Source organism: Bos javanicus, chromosome 13 (genome assembly GCF_032452875.1).
Source record: "Bos javanicus breed banteng chromosome 13, ARS-OSU_banteng_1.0, whole genome shotgun sequence".
Taxonomy (NCBI): Eukaryota; Metazoa; Chordata; class Mammalia; order Artiodactyla; family Bovidae; genus Bos; species Bos javanicus.
The window spans coordinates 7,437,672-7,454,872 of record NC_083880.1 but is presented as its reverse complement, the minus strand read 5'-3'; the positions used below and the strand labels follow the sequence as shown (position 1 = coordinate 7,454,872).

The 17,201-nt window shown below is 38.9% G+C and overlaps 1 protein-coding gene and 1 long non-coding RNA gene across 4 annotated transcripts in view; both read right to left on the bottom strand.

Annotated features, from left to right (window-relative positions):
* Positions 1-17,201, bottom strand: part of MACROD2 (mono-ADP ribosylhydrolase 2) — a 2,305,220-nt gene that overhangs the window by 2,247,413 nt on the left and 40,606 nt on the right. The window lies entirely within an intron of this gene.
* On the bottom strand, positions 13,613-15,680 carry LOC133258923 (uncharacterized). Its single transcript, XR_009740201.1, has 2 exons — positions 15,282-15,680; positions 13,613-14,422 (listed from the first exon to the last, which is right to left on the bottom strand). It is a non-coding gene; the product is annotated as an uncharacterized LOC133258923 (long non-coding RNA).

Here is a 17,201-nt window from a genome sequence, read left to right as displayed (position 1 = left end):
TAGGTGCCGAATATGCAGAGATCAGTGGAGAAATAACTCCAGAATGAAGACATGAAGCCAAAGCAATAAAAAAAAAAAAAAAAAAAAACACCAGTTGTGGATGTGACTGCTGACAGAAGTAAAGTCTGATGCTGTAAAGAGCAATATTGCATAGGAACTTGGAATGTCAGGTCCATGAATCAAGGCAAAGTGGAAGTGGTCAAACAGGAGATGACAAGAGTGAATGTCAACATTTTAGGAATCAGCAAACTAAAATGGACTGGAATGGGGGAATTTAACTCAGGTGACCATTATGTCTACTACTGTGGGAAAGAATCCCTTAGAAGAAATGGAGTAGCCATCATAGTCAACAAAAGAGTCCAAAATGCAGTACTTGGATGCAATCTCAAAAATGACAGAATGATCTCTGTTCGTTTCCAAGGCAAACCATTCAATATCACGGTAATCCAAGTTTATGCCCCAACCAGTAATGCTGAAGAAGCTGAAGTTGAACGGTTCTATGAAAGCCTACAAGACATTCTAGAAGTAACACCAAAAAAAAGATGTCCTTTTCATTATAGGGGACTGGAATGCAAAAGTAGGAAGTCAAGAAACACCTGGAGTAACAGGCAAATTTGGCCTTGGAGTACAGAATGAAGCAGGGCAAAGGCTAACAGACTTTTGCCAAGAGAACGCACTGGACATAGCAAACACCCTCTTCCAACAACACAAGAGAAAGCTGTACAAACGGACATCACCAGATGGTCAATACCGAAATCAGACTGACTATATTCTTTGCAGCCAAAGATGGAGAAGCTCTATACACTCAGCAAAACAAGACTGGGATCTGACTGTGGCTCAGATCATGAACTCCTTATTGCCAAATTCAGACTTAAATTGAAGAAAGTAGGGAAAACCACCAGACCATTCATGTATGACGTAAATCAAATCCCATATGATTATACAGTGGAACTGACAAATAGATTCAAGGGATTAGATCTGATAGACAGAGTGCTTGATGAACTATTGATGGAGGTTTGTGACACTGTACAGGAGACAAGGATTAAGACCATTCCCAGGAAAAAGAAATGCAAACACAAACTGGCTGTCCGAGGAGGCCTTACAAATAGCTGTGAAAAGAAGAGAAGCGAAAAACAAAGGAGAAAAGGAAAGATATACCCATTTGAATGCAGAGTTCCAAAGAATAGCAAGGAGAGATAAGAAAGCCTTCCTCAGTAATCAGTGTAAAGAAATAAAGGAAAACAACAGAATGGGAAAGACTAGAGATCCTTTCAAGAAACTTAGAGATACCAAGGGAACATTTCATGTAAAGATGGGCTCAATAAAGGACAGAAATAGTATGGACCTAACAGAAGCAGAAGATTATTAAAAAGAGGTGGCAAGAATACACACAAGAACTATACAAAAAAGACCTTCACAACCCAGATAAACACGATGGTGTGATCACTCACCTAGAGCCAGACATCCTGGAGTATGAAGTCAAGTGGGCCTTAGAAAGCATCACTATGAACAAAGCTAGTGGAGGTGATGGAATTCCAGTTGAGCTATTTCAAATCCTGAAAGATGATGCTGTGAAAGTGCTGCACTCAATATGCCAGCAAATCTGGAAAACTCAGCAGTGGCCACAGGACTAGAAAAGGTCAGTTTTCATTCCAATCCCAAAGAAAGGCAATGCCAGAGAATGCTCAAACTACCGCACAGTTCCACTCATCTCACACGATAGTAAAGTAATGCTCAAAATTCTCCAAGCCAGGCTTCAACAGTACATGAACCATGAACTTCCAGATGTTCAAGCTGGTTTTAGAAAAGGCAGAGGAACCACAGATCAAATTGCCAACATCCGCTGGATCATGGAAAAAGCAAGAGAATTCCAGAAAAACATCTACCTCTGCTTTATTGATTACACCACAGCCTTTCACTGTATGGATCACAATAAACTGTGGAAAATTCTTAAAGAGATGGGAATACCAGACCACCTGACCTGCGTTCTAAGAAATCTGTATGCAGCTCAGGAAGCAACAGTTAGAACTGGACATGGAACAACAGACTGGTTCCAAATAGGAAAAGGAGTACGTCAAAGCTGTATACTGTCACCCTGCTTATTTAACTTATATGCAGAGTACATCATGAGAAATGCTGGGCTGGAGGAAGCACAAGCTGGAATCAAGATTGCCGAGAGAAATATCAATAACCTCAGATATGCAGATGACACCACCCTTATGGCAGAAAGTGAAGAGGAACTAAAGAGGCTCTTGATGAAAGTGAAACAGGAAAGTGAAAAAGTTGGCTTAAAGCTCATCATTCAGAAAACTAAGACCATGGCACCTAGTCCCATCACTTCATGGCAAATAGACGGGGAAACAGTGGAAACAGTGAGAGACTTTAATTTGGGAGACTCCCAAATCATTGCAGATTGTGACTGCAGCCACGAAATTAAAAGACACTTACTCCTTGGAAGGAAAGTTATGACCAACATAGACAGCATATTAAAAAGCAGAGACATTACTTTTCCAACAAAGGTCCATCTAGTCAAGGCTATGGTTTTTCCAGTGGTCGTGTATGGATGTGAGAGTTGGACTATAAAGAAAGCTGAGCACCGAAGAATTGAAGCTTTTGAACTGTGGTGTTGGAGAAGACTCTTGAGAGTCCCTTGGACTGCAAGGAGATCTAACCATCCATCCTAAAGGAAATCAGTCCTGAATATTCACTGGAAGGACTGATGTTGAAGCTGAAACTCCCATATTTGGCCACCTGATGTGAAGAACTGACTCACTGGAAAAGACCCTGATGCTGGGAAAGATTGAAGGCGGGAGGAGAAGGAAATGACAGAGGATGAGATGGTTGGATGGCATCACCAACTCAATGGACATGAGTTTGGGTAGACTCCAGGAGTTGGTGGACAGGGAGGCCTGGCGGGCTGCCCTCCATGGGGTTGCAAAGAGTCAGACACGACTGAACGCCTGAACTGAACTGAGCCAGTTATTCAATCATTTGTTCACACAGCCATACAACAAGTATGTTATCTAAATGAGGATCTTGTATGTACTGAACTTTGTGCTAAATACAAAAGATACAAACATGCACAAGCCAAACATGATTCCTGGCCCCTGGACGTTACAGAGCATGGACAAAGAAAGAGGCAGTGTTAATATAATGAGATGCTTTGTATCAGGAGAAATCAGAGGTGGTAAAAAAGAATTTTGACTCCCTAGCCTAGTCAGTGAGGATGGAGAGAAGAAAGTGGACAGAGAATGGCCACATGCTCAATGCTTACCCTGTGCTGTATCGAGTGCCACAAAAAGACCTTCTCCTTCACTTCTCAAAAGAACTCTAGTGTTAAGAATTCATAACCAAATTTTTTGGCTCCAAAGCTCAAATCTTTACCTAACGCCATTAAATGAGAATAAGTGTAACTGGTTATGAAACACACACACACACCTCCCTCCCTCAACTGAGGCAAGATAAAAGATAGGAAACAACCAGGGCTGAGACAAAGGACCAGGGAGAGTCAGAGATGGAAGACTCTTTAGGTTAATGCATTTTGGGAAGTGATCAGTAGAGGGCAGCATTGCAAAGCCTATGAATACCCTTTAAGTTAATAGTAAAAAAAACAGTCTGCAGTAAAACTACAAAAGCACTTCAGTGTTTAAGCCCATTTTTTAAGTACTAAAATTAAGTCAAGAAAATAAATGCACAGAGTTTTCTTCTTTACTCAGAAACCTGGAGAAGATATTTCCTTAGAGTCTCATAAAACAGGTTACTGTAATATTAATGAAAAATGAATAAGCTTATAAATATAAAAACTCATTTTTTAAATTATCTTTGTTTTAGCAGCTTTTCAGTTTGAAAATAATCACATATCTTTATATTCCTATGACGTATGCCAGCAAATTTACATTAATAAAATTAATTGATCCAGCATATAATTATGCTCACATCAGATCAGATCAGATCAGTCGCTCAGTCGTGTCTGACTCTTTGCGACCCCATGAATCGCAGCACGCCAGGCCTCCCTGTCCATCACCAACTCCCGGAGTTCACTGAGACTCACGTCCATCGAGTCAGTGATGCCATCCAGCCATCTCATCCTCTGCCGTCCCCTTCTCCTCCTGCCCCCAATCCCTCCCAGCATCAGTCTTTTCTATAATTAGATCATTCAGTCAGGAACTTAAGCTTTGAGAAAGTGTTTTTAGCAAATGGCAGAAGAAAAAAACTTCTTCCAAAAGGAATCACTGTCTGTGCTCCCTCACCTCCCAGTCACTCCACAATCCAGAGTTTTCTGGGTTCTGGCCCCACGAATTAGTCAGTGGCTGCTCTGTACCAAATCTGAAGGACTCTTTGCATTCTTTGCTTGTGTACCTCTCCGTGGCAAGTGACACAACTGAATGATTTTCTTCAATGAAACACTGATTCCTTGTCTCTAGCATAGCCAAGCCACCAGCCTCTTCGACCATGAACAGTACTCTGCTGTTCCTCTCACTGCTCATTGTTTAAAGTTCACAATTCCTTGGGGTTCCATCCTCAGCCCTCTTTCTCCTCTCTCACTGGAATTTTTTTCCTTGGAGAATCTTCATTCCACTTCCCAAAACTTCATTCCTTGGCCCAGTTCTGACAACTGTAAACTAGCTGTCTCTACTTGGAGATTCCACAAGCATCACTAAACCAACATGTCCTCACTTTTCACCAAAAGCATGTGATTCTTCCCATACCCTTTAGTCCTTAGTTGGTCTCTTATTGTCTCTCAAGACAGAAACTCTACTTTCCAAATAATTTCTCTGTCATCACTGTAACCACCTTGGTTTTGATCAGAAATTACTATGTGAAGGGCATTTGGACAGCACACTATGGATTCCCTGGGGCGGGGGTGGGTGGTGGGAGGAACACAGTGCATTTCCTTTCGCAGCAGAACCTGCCCTTCCTTAAGCCTTACACGCTGATACTTCTGTATTCCTCTCATCTGTCTGACCCCTTAAGGAATTTGAGTTTTGGGCTGGCTCAGTTATTTGGACTTAGGACACACTACTTAAGACTGTCTACCTGGGATTCAAGTCCCACATTTTACCTCTCTCCAATTCAGCCTTCACACTGACACTGGATTGTTTCCTACAAAATGCAAAGTGCAAAATTAACCACTTCAGGGACCCCTACTCTCATTATCTACAGGTTAAGGGACCACATGTGACGAGAAAACTGATAATCAGACGCTTGCAGCCTCCTCTTCCACCACTCAGCTTTCTAATTTAAGCTACTGCTATAGCAAATGAGGAGGAAAGGAAAGGAGAGAGCCAGCTTAAAACTAAATATTAAAAAAACTAAGATCATCGCATCTGGCCCCATAACTTCATGGCATATAGAACGGGAAAAGGTGGAAGTACTGACAGACTTCCTCTTCTTGGGCTCTGAAATCACTGTGGATGGTGACTGTAACCATGAAATCAGAAGACGAATGCTTCTTGGCAGGAAAGCTATGACAAACCTAGACAGTGTGTTGAAAAGCGACAAAGGTACATGTAGTTAAGGCTATGGTCTTTCCAGTGGTCATGTATGGCTGTGAGAGCTGGACTGTAAAGAAGGCAGGACGCCAAAGAATTGATGCTTTCGAACTGTGGAAGACTCCTGAAAGTGGGGAGAGCAAGCAGATCAAACCAGTCAATCTTAAGGGAAATCAACCCTGAATACTCATTGGAAGGACTGATGCTGAAACTCATCTAAAACTGGATGAAACTCCAGTATTTTGGTCATCTGTTGCGAACAGCCAACTCACTGGAAAAGACCCTGATGCTGGGAAAGATTGAGGACAGAAGGAGAAGAGGGCATCAGAGGATGAGGTGGCTGCATGGCAACACCAATGCAATGGACGTGAACTTGGGCAAACTTCTAGAGATGGTGAGGACAGGGAGGCCTAGCATGCTGCAGTCCATGGGGTTGCAAAGAGTTGGACATGACTGGGTGACAGAACAACAATAGCAAATGACCTGCAACTTGGACTCCAAAAGCTAACTTCCCATTCCAACTGACTGGGACATTCCTATCTACTTGCTTATAGTATTTTCTTCACCTGTCTACACCTTGCTGAACTGTCACCTACTCTAAAAGTTTCCCCCGTGTTTTCCAGGAATCCCCTTGGCAAACTGGTTTGCGAAGATTCCAATTATTCATTTGATTCTATCTTCCCACTCAATAGTAAGATCCTTTATTGAAGAGATCACATTTCACCTTTTCTAGTATGCTAAGCAGTATTAGTAGGGAACTGAGATTGGGGGCAGGAGAAGGGGACGACAGAGGATGAGATGGCTGGATGGCATCACCGACTCAATGGACGTGAGTTTGTGTGAACTCCAGGAGCTGGACATGCACAGGGAGGCCTGGCGTGCTGCGATTCATAGGGTCGCAGAGTCAGACACGACTGAGCGACTGAATTGAACTGGCAAGCATCAGACCCTCAATAAATGTGAAGTGAGCTGACCTGATGAGGCCCCCATGGTCTACATGTACTTGCCAGAAATGACAATTTGGTCCTTTAGAACTGTCTAGCTGACATTTTTTTCTTATTGCTCCCTTTCCCCAGTGGAGTCCTGTTCCACTGCCCTCTACACACAGGCACAAGATCAACCTGCTTCTCCTCTCTAACTCAGTAGACACTATCTGTCAGTTAGTCAATTTCCATATTAAAAAGCACAGACATTACTTTGCCAACAAAGGTCCATCTAGTCAGGTTTTTCCAGTAGTCATGTATGGATGTGAGAGTTGGACTATAAAGAAAGCTGAGCACAGAAGAATTGATGCTTTTGAGCTGTGGTGATGGAGAAGACTCTTGAGAGACCCTTGGAGTGGAAGGAGATCCAACCAGTCCATCCTAAAGGAAATCAGTCCTGAATATTCATTGGAAGGACTGATGCTGAAGCTAAAACTCCAATCCTTTGGCCACCTGATGAGAAGAACTGACTCACTGGAAAAGACCCTGATGCTGGGAAAGATTGAAAGCGGGAGGAGAAGGGGACAACAGAGGATGAGATGGTTGGATGACATCACTGACTTAATGGACATGAGTTTGAGTAGGCTCCAGGAGTTGGAGATGGACAGGGAAGCCTGGCGTGCTGCAGTCCATGGGGTCGCAAAGTTAGACATGACTGAGTGACTGAACTGAACTGGTCAACTTCCAAACCTATGAACTTACCAAATTACCTCCACTGAACAACTCCCTTCTGTAGCCAATTAATAATCAGGTGCTTTTTATTCTACTTTCTGTGTATCTCTTGCCTCTATCTCCTCCTCCTCTTTCAGCATCACACAATTCTTTCTCCTTGCTAAGTCTAATGATGACCACGTCTCCTCTTCTACCTTTATGTAAACAAAATTATGAGAGTTTGATCACATATTTACCTTCAAGCTCCATAGAATAGAGGCAAAACTCTTCATACTAGTAGATAATCTTGCTGTTCAAACTGTGGTTAGGGAACCAGCAGTAATCAACATCACTTGGGAACACCCCCTCACCCAATTCAGGGTCCTACTCCTGACTTACTCAGAATCTGTATTTTAACAGGCAGGTCATGTTTATGTTAGTTCCATCTGTCACGCCAAGGCAACGGTCTGCAATGCCTTTCATCTGGTGGCCCTGACTCCCTCTGCCACTATCTCACCTGCCCTGCTCACACAGAGAACCCTGCATCCTCAGAAATGGCTAACAGAGGACTCTAGAACTCTGTAGGTCTTTTAAGTCTCGCAAACCTTTTTTTCTACTTTCTGGTGCCCCTCCACCCACTCCCAAGTTGATTCTCTTAGGTTTCAGCACTGTCATCACCTCTTTTATTAAAGTTCTCCCAACCACACCTGCTTCTCCTTGGTCCCTATAGTTCCAAAAAGGACTACATACTATTTTACAATTTAAAATATCTTCGATGTCAGAATCTTTATCTCACTCTTCATATTCCAAGTACCTGAAAGCAACACCGACACTGGGCTAGTCACTCAGTCATGTCTGACTTTTGTGGTCCCATGGAAAGTAGCCCGCCAGCCTCCTCTGTCCATGGGATTCTCCAGGCAAGAATACTGGAGTGGGCTGCCTTTCCTTCCCCAGGGGATCTTCCTGACCAGGGATGGAATCCAGGTCCCCTGTATTGCAGGCGGGTTCTTTACCATCTGAGCCACCAGGGGAGCATAATTAGAAGTGCTTTAAAAATATCAGTTGAGTTAAACTATAAATGAGCATGAACAGTTTTGATGGAGTAGCCTGGTGTTTTCTATTCTGAGCCAGTCAGTTTCTGCATAGAGGCAATAAATACATATTCTGTTCCTTCACTACAACAATAAAAATAAACAGAAGTAAACAAATCAAAGCTAAATTTAGAGGTCCTATTTCAAGAAATAACTGGTGATGACTCTGGAAACTATTTAATAAAGATTAGTAAACTCAACTAAACAGCACTATGAAATCAAAGTGTCACCTTGAGCTATTTCTGGAAAAATGAAAATTCATCATACAAAGAATCCTTTGACAAGATTATCTGTACAAGTTTAAAGGTAGGAGGAAATTGCCACCTTGGATAATAATTCTGAACGGCTGATTATGTATGTGACTGTAGGGGCTGGAGTGGGAGGACGTGGTTAGAATCATTGCCACTACAAGTGGTTAATGCTCACAAAGTAGGATCTGCACAGTGACCAAGCAGTAATTTAGAAACCAAAGTTATCTCCAAGGGTAAGAAAAAAGGAGGCATACCACTGACAGATTATTTAATTGTTTCACAGAAAAAGAGTCAAGTATGAATTCTCTACTTGAAAAATTATGAAAAGGAGGAACAGCATTTAAGTGCTTAATTGGCTCTTCTTGAAAAATGGATTTGTAGATAGCAGTTTCACTAAATCCTTCATCCTAATTCAAGGTAAAATGTGCCTAAATGGAAAAGTGAAAGAATTTACCTTAGGGTTTATGAACTTGTCTGTGCTTATTTTTAACACCCATATTGCTATATAATTTCTATATAAATTTCATTATTTATTAAATTCTGGACAAAGTGAACCTTGAGTAAATCGGACACTAAAAATTGGTACTAGTTGTAACAGGAAAAACATCTACAACTAATGGTTAATGAATGACTTTTCAAGTTTTTCACTGACCAAGTCCCCGAGACTAATTCAATCTAAATGCTATCTAATACCAGGGGAACTTCCCAGTCCAGGGACTGAACCCAGGTCTCCCACATTGCAGACAGATTCTTTTACCATTTTAGCCACCAGGGAAGCCCAAGAATACTGGAGTGGGTAGCCTATCCCTTCTCCAGGGGATCTTCCTGACCCAGGAATCAACCCAGGGTCTTCTCCTGCATTGCAGGAGAATTCTTTACCAGCTGAGCTACCAGGGAAGCCATCTAATACCCAGGCTACACAGAAGACCAACAATTAAGTGTGACATCTAACTGGCAATTTGGCAAATCACCAAGTTTGAATTTTAATTGGCTGTTAGAGAAATATGTGTATCTTTTACACACAGAAAGCAAGAGAAGCTTTTTTTTTTTAATGATTCATCTTTTCTTGTTTGGATCTCCTTAGCTGATCAATGGTTCACAAAATCAAGTCCTGTCACAGACAGGAAGTACCCACAAGCCATCTTTAAATTGGTTAAGGAAAGAGAACAAAAATGGAAGTTTATTGAAAAAATAGACATAGAAAAAAAGAATAAGATCAAAATAAGCCACATAAATGCTTAAAAATGAAAGGAGATTGCTAGGCTCAGAAGATGTGCAGTATAATTTTGTCTCAACTAGAGTGGAAATGGAACATGAAAACTGATTACATCTTTGCCAAAGCAACTATGTCCCATACTCACTGCTGTCATCAATATTTAGATTCAAATGATTTCAAATGGATCAAATTAACAACAATATGGAGCACTTACTAATCGCCAAGTACTATGCTATGTGAAATGGAGACAAAGGCTCATTAAAAATTGTGTGTTAAAAAGTTCTTTAGGAAGCATATAGAGAATTTCTCAATATACATTTTATACTTTTCCAATCTTTCAGGACCTACCAGAATTACTTCTGCCAATATTTAATGACATACAAAGTACCAGGGGTAATACAAAGCGCAAGGAATATAATGAAAAAGATCTTGCAGGGTTATAAAGAGGCCCTTTGTATGAGTTCAGTCCTTTATCACAGGACTTTTAAAGGGTAGGACACCAAAAGAGTGACTTCATCAAATTTACCTTTAGAAAGATGGTTTTGAGAATGGTATGGATGGGATGAAGCAAGATTTTAAAGATAGGCAGATGAGTTATAAGGGTACTATTATAACCCAAATGAAAAATATTTAGAGTCTGATTTCAGGTCATAGCTAAGGTGACAGAAACAGAAGCACCAAAAAAAAAAAAAAACATTTTAAAAAAGAAATTTTAACAATTTAGCACCTGCTGGAAATAGGTGTTACTGAAGAGCAATAAATGACAACTTCAGACAAGTTATCCAGCTATCTGTAACTGAAGAGACGAAAGGATCCTTCTCCACAGGGTGAACAGGTTTGAAAAGAAGACAATGAGTTTGGTTTTGGCCAAAGTGAGTTAGAAACAAAAAGTAATAAATTTCAATACTTTGTAGTCATACACTGTGGTCCCAAATTATGGGATAATGTTGGATATTTTCAGAGCCACTTAACTATTTGACAAAGTCTACTGACTGACTCTGAAAAGTGCCAGATTGTTCCTAAATTTTGGTGTATCTATTTCCATATCTCATTGAATAATACTGGTTATAATTAGTAGTCATCTAGTAAAATCATCTCAATTTTCTCTCAATATAATGGAAATATTGCTATTCATAAAACTGTACCATTTCAATTACACCTAAAATCAGTAAATGATTTCCAAAGTATTTTCAGCTCTTAAGAATATAGGTCTAGGACCTCTAATATTTTTAAACCAGTGAATAAAATAATAACAATTTGTTTGTATAATCTTGATAGTTTTCAAAGCTATCCTGCTGCTGCTGCTGCTAAGTCACTTCAGTCGTGTCCGACTCTGTGCAACCCCATAAACGGCAGCCCACCAGACTCCCCCGTCCCTGGGATTCTCCAGGCACTAACACTGGAGTGGGCTGCCATTGCCTTCTCCAATGCATGAAAGTGAAAAGTGAAAGTGAAGTTGCTCAGTCGTGTCTGACTTAGCGACCCCATGGACTGCAGCCTACCAGGCTCCTCTGTCCATGGGATTTTCCAGGCAAGAGTACTGGAGTGGGGTGCCATTGCCTTCTCCGTCAAAGCTATCCTATCCACTGTCAAATCTTTATAATTATCCTGTGAGTTATAATAAAACCCAAATAACAGGTAAGTCTTTTAAAACATGGATAGCAAATAGAGAACCACAACTCACAAATCAGATTACAGTTTATGCTGTAACACACATATATTAGATTACAATATTGTACAAAACTATTTGAAGTTTAGAAAATACTGGTTTATATAATCCTTTGATAACCCAGCTGAAAGGAGAAAACATGGCTAATACAATTTATTTAAGTTTATAATCATGTATTAAAATAATCAAAGGGACTTATGAGTATTCAAGCTGAGGGAAAGAGAAAGGGTAGAGACAAAAATGAAAAGCAAATAGAGCCTCTGCCTGTGAAACCTGAGTTCAGTGACCTGACATAATAGGAAGCTTAATAGTAAAAATTCATCTTTATCCCACAGACATTATGTTTTTTCCTCAAGTAAATTCAAGGTTAATTGTTTTTTAAGTTATACACACAATTCCCTGGGCATAATACAAAATAAGTTTAAAGTTTTGTCTCCCTCAATACTATAAAAGCATTTCCTAAGACTTCCAGATCTGTCACTTTTCTGTATTTTTACATTATACTTTAACACTTACACCCTATGAATTCATGAGGTTACCTGTACAAGTCTAAGGAAGCCACAAATATTTACTAATGCAGTAATTTTCCTTATGTAATAGTTATCAGGTCATAAAAGATAAATATTCTTATACTCTAGTTGAGCAAGTAATGGCCAACTTCACATCTACATGTATTGTTATATTAACCCCACCTCCTCCAAAAGACAGTAAAGCTATTAATATTTACTGGCAGAGGAAATATTAAAACTTAAAATCAACTCTCTATTATGTGGGGATTCTTTATTGTGTAATCCTATTTCCAGGAGAGCCCTGAGTACAAAGTCCTTATAGCTCAGAAAACAGAGGCCCAGAAATGTTTTGGTCCGAGCCTGGTTCACCATGCCCAGTTCTAGTTAGTGTGTTGTTCTCCAGCACAGAATTCAATTAACATTCCACTTTTTCATCTTTACATTGTTGGATGCTCCTCTTCTGCCTGCTCCTTTCTGAGGAGGAGGAAAGAAGGGCCACAAGTAAATTCAATTAAATTTTGTTGGGCAATTTAGTGTTTCACATTTGACCACATTTCAGACGTCCATACTATCCCTGACTCTCATTATCTCCTGTAGATAAAGCTGGCTTCTATCTTAGTGTTCCCATGGAATCATAATCCATACTGCATCCTCTTTATCACAGTAATAGCAACCTATATATATATATGTGTCTGTGTGTGTGTATATATCACTGACCACTACAAGTATTTTTATTTTTCTGTATTTTTATAAATTTATAAAATACTATAAAACTACATTTAAGTACTTTCTTGATAATCTTTAAACTCTTCCTGAAAAATTATAAAAAGGAGCACTTTCACAGAAATGAATGTGGTAATATATGAAAAGAAAAAAAAGATCATCCCTCTTTCTTCCTTATCCTCCATCCCATATGTCAAGATAATTATTGTTTATCTAAAATATATAAAACAAAAAAAAATAAAACATATAAAACATGTTTCATAGAAACAAAGTTTTTTAAAATAGGATACACTGTGAATTATACCTAAATTTCTTCACTTATTAAAAAAAAAATCACACACACTCCTTAGAATGAACAGAGAACCCATTTTTAAGAGTTTCATAACATTCCATCACAAACATTCTTCCTCTTGATGTGTGTTACAGTTATTTCTAGCTTTTTGCCACAACAAGCAATGCAGTTAATAAACACGTTTGTACAATTTCTTATGTCAGACTGAAACAACATCATGCCCTTTCGTATACACACACAGCCACTCTGCATTAGTAAGAGGGTGCTCAGAAGAGAACCCAGTGTACAAGAGGAACTTTCAGTCAAGAAATCCTCCTTGGAGAAAATGAGGAGAACATATTCTTGACTACTGAGATATTATGCTCAAAAAGGATCACAATGTATACTAAAAGTCCTTAAAATAAGAAAAGATGGAATTAGAAACAAGGTGCAGAATTCGTATTACTGGTCTGGAGAACTTAAACAACCAATTACAGTTTCAAAAACATAAAGTCCTCCTGACTTCCAAAGAAAAGCTGCCTAATAGAATGAGTACATTATTTTTAAAAAATGCTTAAAACAAGTAAAATTTAAAACACACACAAGCCAAATCCATAAGATGCTTGTTATATAACACAAACTAATTTCCAAAATTTGAGATAAATATGACATTTAGGGTCAGGGTTTCTATGAAAATCAAACTCAATATTTAGTGAAAAATTAATATAAGATCAGTATCCACAATATTACAACATATTTACTATTTAAAGATTTTTATTTTGACATATACAGTAAGTCAAGGTCTGTTAAAATCTCAAGAAAAACAGGAACTCATACAATGACACACCAAAAACAACATAATTATTTAAGTGTAAAAAATAAAATCTTAGTTTTCACCAAGGTGACTATTGATATCAAATTGGAGAAAACTGCCACAATGATGAAGAATCATTATATTTCATGTTGACAATCTAGTATTTATTGACAGAAAAAAAAAAAAAAAAAAAAACACCCTACAATGGCTGGTTTTGCGAACTACAGAAATTTAAAATGCAGGAGGGGGTACCTTACAAAGCTCTAGTGATAAGTAAATGGACTACACTTTTCAGATTTTGGCAGACCCTATATATTTTCACTCATCTTTGGAAGCACTGCTGAAATAGAAGTAGAGTTCCATCATTCACAGAGGATAAAGGGGTGGTTCAGAATGTGAGAAGAATTTATGCTAACTGCACAGCAGAGACAAAAAGCCCTGGGACTGAAGCATCAACTGCCTTTCCACATTAGTAGATGGCCAGTACTTTCCCAGCAGGCCCCACAATTTTCAGTCACTTCTTAATTTTCTCTCTTCTCAGTTCTCCACGTTCTATGAAGTCCTGCTGGTGTTACACACACACCAAAAACATGTGATTCTATCTCCCTTCTGGTCTGCACAACTTCTCTCAACAGTATTTCTTTTTCTTTCTTCAAACCTCTTCTCAAAGGAGTTTTCAATGAGTCTTTTTTGATTCAAAATGGACTGGAAGACAAGATGAAATAAAAAGAGGTCTTTTCCTAATGTTCATGCTAGAAAAAAAAAGGAAGAGAAAATGACACAAAAATCTCTATTAAGAACATTTCTTATTTTCATTCAAACAAAAAAGAAGAAAACTACCAGCATATCCTGTCATTTCACTTACTTTTCCTTGGTCAATTTTATTGACATATTTTTGTCTATATCCACTTAACTGAATTGTTATATGTTCCAAATGCTCTAAATTTTCAAAAACAACCCCTCCCCACACTCAAGCATACTTCTTACAGTATCATTTAAAAAGCACAACAGAATTAACAAATTATCAAGAATATATCTGAAGATACCATTTCTAAAACTTCAATAAGTAGTACCTAGAAAATCTCAATGAAATTCTCTGCCATACAGTTTGAAGAAAATAATGTTTTGCAATATGTTTAAGTTGCACTGGAACTAGAACTGGGCTCCTGGCACTTGAGACTACTATTCTAGAGAAAAATAACAAATTTAAGACTTGAGGTGCTCCAGTTAATTAATTACTTAAGTGCATAGCAGTGTTAAATCTTCATGCCAAAGAAATAAATCAGTGTCAAATGGTTAAACAACTAACACAAAAGAAAAAATACCAATTACAAACAAGCTTTTTAAGCATATATTCAGAAATTTAAATTCAATACCATTCACAGATCTAAACATTTATCATTAGTTTTTAAAATTTGCAACTAGGTAATCTATTATGTCAGCATGCTATGTACCTAAATGTTCTTAGTGAATCTTAACACCACAGAAGTGAATCTGTGATTCAAGAATAGCCTTTTATTTTGAAGATGACAGAAAACACCGTGTAAAAGCAGAAAAAGAAAAAGACAGAAAGATGCTGGTACTGTTTCCCAACTGTTCTATCACACTTACAAAAGAATGCTGCTGCTGCTAAGTCGCTTCAGTCGTGTCCAACTCTGTGTGACCCCATAGACAACAGCCCAACAGGCTCCCCCATCCCTGGGATTCTCCAGGCAAGAACACTGGAGTGGGTTGCCATTTCCTTCTCCAATGCATGAAAGTAAAAAGTGAAAGTGAAGTCGCTCAGTCGTGTCCGACTCTTATCAACCCCATGGACTGCAGCCTACCAGGCTCCTCCGTCTGTGGGATTTTTCAGGCAAGAGTACTGGAGTGGGGTGCCATTGCCTCCTCCAGTGCATGAAAGTGAAAAGTGAACTACTCCTTCTCATCTCCCACCTCCCACCAACCACTCCTCACCCCTTCCAAGGAAAAGAATTATTTTCTCCAATAAAAACACAGCAACCAAGTAAAACACAAAAGAAGAATACCTGCAGGACTTTTCTTCCCACAGCTTGTCCCAGGCAAGGATCTTCAGGCACTCGCTCTCTCGTGATCCTCTACCGCTTCTTCAGGCCTTAGAGAAGCATCTTCAGTGATGGTGGAGGGGTCAGAGGTTACAGTAGATGTAGCAAACTGAGATCAAGGATCATATCCATCTCCTCACAAAAAGGATGGGGCCTTTCAGGTGGTCCAGATCACCACTTCACACCTCTGTGATTATACTCACATGTTACTGTTCTGATATTGAGCAATTCCCACTCTCATCCCAAAAAATCCCACCAGAATATACTTCAAAATCTTAACTATGGAATTCTCCCATTTTTCCCTTTATTAATCATTAACATAATTTATTTACATCCTGACTCATTCCACAGAAGGTGTTGGATTGATACTACCCTTTATTCATAAAGCAATACCTAGAAAATATCCTTACTTGAAGGTATTCTCCACATATATATCCTCTCTCATAAAATTCACATGCAACAAAGGAATTAGTGCTCCCCGCCCCAATACTTTGGGTAAAGAAGGTTCAGAGAAGTGTGTGAAAATACACTTCGGTTGAGAATCTAGGAAGTAAGGGAAGGAGACAGTTGCTAAGAAATAACAGAAAAAATTGTACACTACAAAGAAAATTATGGACTTGAGACTATGTGTAAATCATAGTAATCCCTTTAGGTAATCCCTGCTAACCTCATGTTGCTCTCCTTTTCACGCAACATTACTTTTAATAACTTATTGTTTAAATAAAAATATACTCCTTTTAAAATACCATGCTTTAAGAAAAATGAAAAGTATCCCTCTCTCATCCCTCTATCCTTTTCCCAAAAGGAGATCATTCATGTCCTTTCATCTTTCTCATTCATATTCAAACATGCACATGATTTATGATCACAAACATACTAAAATACTATTCTCGCAACACGTTTATTCACTTTATGTATCTTGGCCATCTTTGCACATCTGTATATACCGATCTCTGTTAATATTCAACACTCCCTCACATTCCTGGAACACATACCTGGTTCCATGTCCCACGTAACTTAAACATATGCTCATATTCCAATCTCCATCTTTTAAACTTCAGGTTCTAGGATATTTCCTCAACCTTACTTCTATATCATTAATTTAACTTTCAGCCCTTCCCTTGAATATTTTTTATTTTAGCAATATTTTTTTGTTTCTGAGAACTCTGCAGATTGCTTTCAGAACAAGCTGGCTTATTTTTACAGCTGCTTTATGATCTTAAATCTCTAAGGATGCAAATTACATTTAGGTTCTACCTACATCTTGTATCATTCTCATTTTCCAGGAGTCAATTTCTCTCAGTTCATCCTGTACTCATATTTTGGGTTTTCTGGTAATCATTGGTCTTCGAAATTTGTGAATGGTGTCCCAGAATTAGCTAAATAGCCAGGGTTTCTAATGTAGATCTGTAGGTCTGTCACTTTGTGAAGGAATCTTCCCTGAACTGGAGAGTTGATTTCAGGATGA